The sequence below is a fragment of the Aedes aegypti genome, chromosome 2 (assembly GCF_002204515.2).
Source record: "Aedes aegypti strain LVP_AGWG chromosome 2, AaegL5.0 Primary Assembly, whole genome shotgun sequence".
NCBI classification, from domain to species: Eukaryota; Metazoa; Arthropoda; class Insecta; order Diptera; family Culicidae; genus Aedes; species Aedes aegypti.
In genome coordinates, this window is record NC_035108.1 from 161,993,624 (window position 1) to 161,999,623 (window position 6,000).

The 6,000-nt window shown below is 35.3% G+C and overlaps 1 long non-coding RNA gene across 1 annotated transcript; it reads left to right on the forward strand.

The window, feature by feature from the left end:
• Window positions 1-5,192: 5,192 nt before the first annotated feature.
• LOC110675385 lies at window positions 5,193-5,774 on the forward strand. Its single transcript, XR_002499437.1, has 2 exons — window positions 5,193-5,313; window positions 5,392-5,774. It is a non-coding gene; the product is annotated as an uncharacterized LOC110675385 (long non-coding RNA).
• Window positions 5,775-6,000: the final 226 nt, after the last annotated feature.

The window sequence follows — 6,000 nt, forward strand, 5'->3', positions numbered from 1 at the left end:
GATACGAAATATAGCAATTTGTTAAAAAAAAAGTCCTATGAAATTGGGTCTCAAAAACCGCGACCGGCGGTTCAGTTTTAAATATTCATTACTCCTGGACCATGTTTTCTTGCGGTATGAATAACAACAGCATGCTTTGCGGCTATTTTCCTTCCGCAAAATTCCTCCGCATCATCGATTATGCCTCCACCCGCCAAGGGGACTTTTCCGAAACATATTTTCATCATCTCATTGTCAGCCTTCTCGGCAGAGGACCTCTCTAATGCATGACCTTGTTCATTGACCCTCCACCACCACCGGACCGGGCGAAGGAAGTGGGACAGAAACCTTTCACTCACAAAAACACACACACATTGCCCTTACATGCTCGGACGGCATCATCTTTCCGAAAAAGGGCATTCTTCTGATCCCATTCTAATCCATCCTTGGAAGCACAAATTTTCCCGGAACCTGATGTATTCCAAAACAGCCAGCCGGCAGCATTCATTGTCTCGTTTAGGATCTTCGGAATGACGATCTATATCTCCCAACGCCCCCATCCGTTATATGGGCCACACATTCCGTGCAGGCAAATCTACAGCTATTTTTCATCTCTTATGATTCGGGGTCGACCGTGAACGACGTACAGTTTCAGAACGGAGTTGCACTCAAAAATAGTTTGACAAAATGTTTTTGATGTTTATATTTTTTACTGTTTTTTAACTTCGTTTTTATGTTGAGAGGTTTTCTTAATTCTAACACGTTGAATCGAACTCCAAACAGAATCAATTCACCTCACTAGATTCAAACTAGATAATTATTACAACTCACGGGGTATAAAATAGTCTTTAAGACATTTAAATTGAGCTGCAAATGACTGCCATTTCCTATAAATTTGATGACATATTTCAGTGAACATGTGAATTCGCTATACACAATCCATGTATTCGACAAAACTGTAAATGCAACCAAACAAGTTTTAGAAACCTCAAAAGTTATTTTTTGCAATTTCTCATTTCAATAGGTTGTTTTTCATCACGCCAATCTGTCATCGAGCGGCCTTCTGCCGTACAAAGAATAATGCAGTGTCGTAATAGTTATTACGTTACTAATTTTAAATTGCGCAATGAATAATAACACAACATTGCATGTAGCTCGTTATGGTCTGTGATACCTTCAAGTGGTCTTCTACGAAATTACAAAAAATAATGTTGTAAGCAACTCGTTACAAAATTCTATTTTCACAACATGAAGGAGAAGAAGATGTAAAAAATCAGTTAAAAAAGGCTACGTCATGTATGGATGGTTCCTATCCATATATTTATATATGAATCGCGGAAATGATAGAGCTCGAAGGCAGATCGAGGGAAAAATAAAACGCCCCTTTCCGATAATGTGGCGGGACAGAAAACGGCGGCAGCTGCTGGAGACGATTTGGTGTTATGGCCGGAAGACCAACAGCAGAAAATCAATAAACGGAAGCCTGTGTCAGTCTTACACTAAACCTCATCTCCTCGGTATGAAGGCTGCCCAGATGATGGTGACGCCGATGGCAACGCCTGGATCGTGTGGACTGAAGGAAAATTAATTTCACTGTGGCTGAAGTGTCAACCTGAAGTTCGGCACCGATGAGGAGGAAGAAAGCTCAAGTAGATCCACTTCCGCTATCTTGAGCGTTTAATTATTTTATCACCTCCCGCTTCAACACTCTATATTTTTTTTGTATTTTTTGCTGGCTCAATAGACGCTTTCAAGTGAGTTTACCTTCTTTGTGCAATATTACGATAAATAGGTCATCGTTTAGGTAAAGGTTCGATTTATGTAGGAACTAATTTGTCTTATAATTTAAGGAAAAAAGTAATCTGCTTTAGTTTCAACGGATGAGTGAGTGTTAAAAAATAGTTTTAGCTCTCATAGTACGAGCCTCAGTGAAGTAGTCACCATAGCAATGATTATGAAATTATCCGAATTTTATGTTTTTTTTTTTAAACAAGTTCATACCAGGGTTTTTCAATGACTTTGGCATTGGGGACAATCCAAACGTTATGGTTTTGATAAATCAGATCATTGGAACATGTCTTCCATGGCCACCTCTTGGGATATTTCAAGGATATAGTGCTTCCGCACACTCTATTTTGTAAATTGTAAAATATGTTCATCGCAAAAAAAATGGAGGTATGGGCCAACAGATGGCTTCAACATGTATAACACCTCAAAATGTGATCAATAAGGAGTGTATCGAAAAGTAGTCGCAAACATTGAAAACGGTATATCTCAGAGCATAGTTCATCTTTTTAAAAGCTTTTTTCACGCAAATCTTCATCATGTCATCAAATATTGAAGCAACTAAAAAAATATTGAATAATATGCAGTCTTGATATAAATACAACAAGGTTTATAAAGCATGGAAAATAAAGTCGTGCACAAAATTGCATTTTTGAAGTGTCTTCTGAAGATTCGATGATTTGTATTGAACAAAATGTATATCAAACAAAATAGGATGAAAATCTTATTCTATCGGAAAATATGCTTACTTTACACAGCACGTAAAAAGAAATTCAAAAAAAAAAAAAAATTATTGCTCTAAAAAAGCTCAGTTATTGGAACAAGGTCGGTTTTAGAAAGTCACTTTTGTTTAATCAACTTTTGAAGCTCTGTCATATATAGCGGTAATTAAATAGAGTAACAGTTTTTGCTTACGTTACTTCATAAATATGCAAAGAAACTTTCCTAATCAAAAAACATTTTTTTATTCATTACAATCATTCGATATTATCATTAACGTGTAGAAAAAAAAAACGAGTTCCTTAAAAATTGACTTGTTTTGATTTTTGTATTTGCTCTCAAATGCTTGTTGATGAATTTTTCAAAATATTTTTTACACTATGTCATGAGAGTTGTGGCACAGAATATATTGGCACAAACAAAAACCTTTTTTCCTAAATTCTACACTGTACCGGGGGGCGTTACACCTGTCGAAGCTGCGGCAGAAATACCCACAGGGATGCTGAAAATCTGACGGACAGCTTGTCATCTTTTTGCTCTGATGAAGTAGGTACCGAAGTACAAAAGAAAACAACACGATGAGATTGTTTCCGAAAATCATGTAGTGTGACCGATGAGAGAAATGGTAACAAGTTTAATCGTCAGCCTATGAGTTTAGGAGTTTATACTCGAATTGTTTCCCTGCGCTAATACGTAAATTGTGTGTTGCGATTGAGCTTCAATTATATCGTTAGCTTCCATGCATTCCATACTCTTAAACTAAATGAATTAAACCTAAATTTCTTAAATTTGAATTGAATTCTACAATTACAAACTTTAGATCGACTAGAGACAAATATCACAGGACGGTTGTAATGACGTAAGAGAAGTTGACTAGGAGTCACAGATTTCTTTAAAGCTCTATCATGAATAAAATGAACTGCTACGAGAGCCGTGACTTCTTGATCTACGTTATGACCCGTGCCTACATACACATTTATTAACATATCAATTTTTTCAGAGGTGTGCAAGATTTTCATCGACATCTGTTAGTAATTTGCAAAATTATCATACAAAATGCCACTTTATTGAAACAATACCACCACATCATAATTTTCAAATACATTGTAAAGCATTTCTGATTAAAAAACTGTTTGTAGGTTCAACCCATTATTTTTGAGACTGTTTTGAATGTTTGCGACTACTTTTCGATACACTCCTTATCTTCAGTAACTATTGAGATGTCTTTTGATAAGCTTATGTTAGAAAACCATGAAATATGTCACTAGAAGTCAATAAAATGTTTATCAAAAAAAAAAATCTGCTGTGAAAAAACAAAAAAAAACTATAAAGTTTCTCAAGTTACAATCAAGTTTAGCAATCACCATCAATGCTTTCGGAGCCACCAATACTTTTGGAAGTCTTAATAGAATAAATTTCCAATTATTGCACAGGCTAAAAACCGACCCAATTATTGCACACCCTTAAGAAATACACGGGCTGAGCAATCATTAACAACCTGCCCCAATACCTTCAAATTAATTTATTCTATACAAAATCAATATGCAAGAAAAGTTTAGAAATCATTCAAAACATGACCACTCACCTAAGGACACCACACTTGCAATATCCCAGTCATATAGGAGTAATTATAAAGTAATATAAAGTCTTCTATCCAACTTGTTTTGTATAACCATGAAATTGAGAGTGTTGCAAGAAAGCGTTCATAATCATTTGGATATGACTGCTTTTCTGAGGGCACCACATTCCCGGTATATCCCCAGAGTTGGACTATAGCTCTAGAAATCATTTGAATATCTTTCAATTAACATGTTTGTAAAACCATGACGTTAATTATGTCGTAAGGAATTATTAGGAACGTTTCATAAGCGGCAACTCTCTTATAAGCGGTTTCTTCACCACCGCTTAGGCCTTAAACCTGGTTTAATCGTATGGGTAAACGTGGTTTACGGCTTAAGCGAAGGTGGAGAAATCGGCCCTTAGTCACACCAGATTTTTAGAATCCCATAAAGTGTTCAATCTCACCAGAATTTATTCGATTTGCTTCTAGAACACATTCATCGATATTTTTTGCACCCGGATTTAATAGGGCACATCGGAAAGTTGATACAGGTGGAGCAAGATGAAATGCAATGTTTTGAACATGGTGTCAATAAATATTAATAAATTTTCTTCAGTAAAAGTTTGTTGAATTTGTTAATTAAATGTACCAGTCATTCAATTTCTAATAATTTTAAGGTGTCTTGCCATTTTATCTTACCCCAGCTGTACCTAACCCTTTTGTAAGTGATATTAAATCGTTTAGTGTTCATTAAGACATCTTCATTCTGGAATCATAACAATTTGCTGAGAAAGTAAAAAAAAAGAATCATTTCCTTAATATTTCTACTCCACTCCATCTTATTTCGCCATGGTGTTCCTCAATTCGCTACCTTTCGACGATTAATGATGCCGATACAAACCGATACCAAGCAGTTCTTTAAAAAGATGGCTTCCGCATTGTGAATAAGGATTTTGATGAATCTTGATCGTTTATTAGAAGTAATGCAATGATATTTTCACTTTCTGTTCCCTACATTCGTCGTTGCCATTTTTATTTCGGTCGATATTAGAGTGTCCATCCCGGGACATCCCGGGACAAAAAATCCCGGGATTTGAGAAATTTCGGGATTTCCCGATTCCCGGGATTTTAGAACCAACGTCCCGTGAATCCCGGGATTTCCCGACATGAACTTAAAGCTTGAAAAGGACCTCTAAATTTTGAAGCAAAACAAAAAATTTCACCTCAGACTCACACTTCATTCATTAAAATAATAAAGCATCATAAAGGTAAGAGTATAAACATGTCATTATTTTAACCTTTTTATTAAAACTATTGAATACTTAAACCATATCTTTATTTTCTAGTTGTAAAAGTTTGTTGTTGCGTTTCCTTTCAACATCAGCTGTTTTTATAAGCCTTTAGGCTGAGAATGCCAATCTGGAATAACACCTAAACTTGAGTCGAAACCTTTCGGTTATTAAACTTTAACATGATCCACTAAAACACCTTCAATGATCTTGAAACAGTTTCTTTTTCCCTTCAAAATTGTGAAGGCTTTTCAAATGTCTGAAGTAAATTGTTGTAATATTATTTATTTAATGTTATTGAATTGTTTTAATATTATTTATTGAAAGCCCGTAATTAGTCATGGTAAGCCTTGATTTTTGTTTAGTTGCAGTTGCTCCACAATTATGGATACCTAGCACAAAGATATGATTCAAAATTGGAATTAACAGAGAATATCTTATCAAATAGAATTAAAATTTAGCAAAACATATTTTACTTACGAGAACCATATATCTATACAGCATCGCAACTATATTCCTATAGCATTCATTCATAACTGTGGGGCATTGAAACCCATACTACAGTAAGGAATCGAACGAAAGGAAACGATAAGTCGATTCCTGAAGAAACGCCAAAGCGTATACTTTTACTAACATCCCATTTGTTTACCTTGCAGATAATTTGCT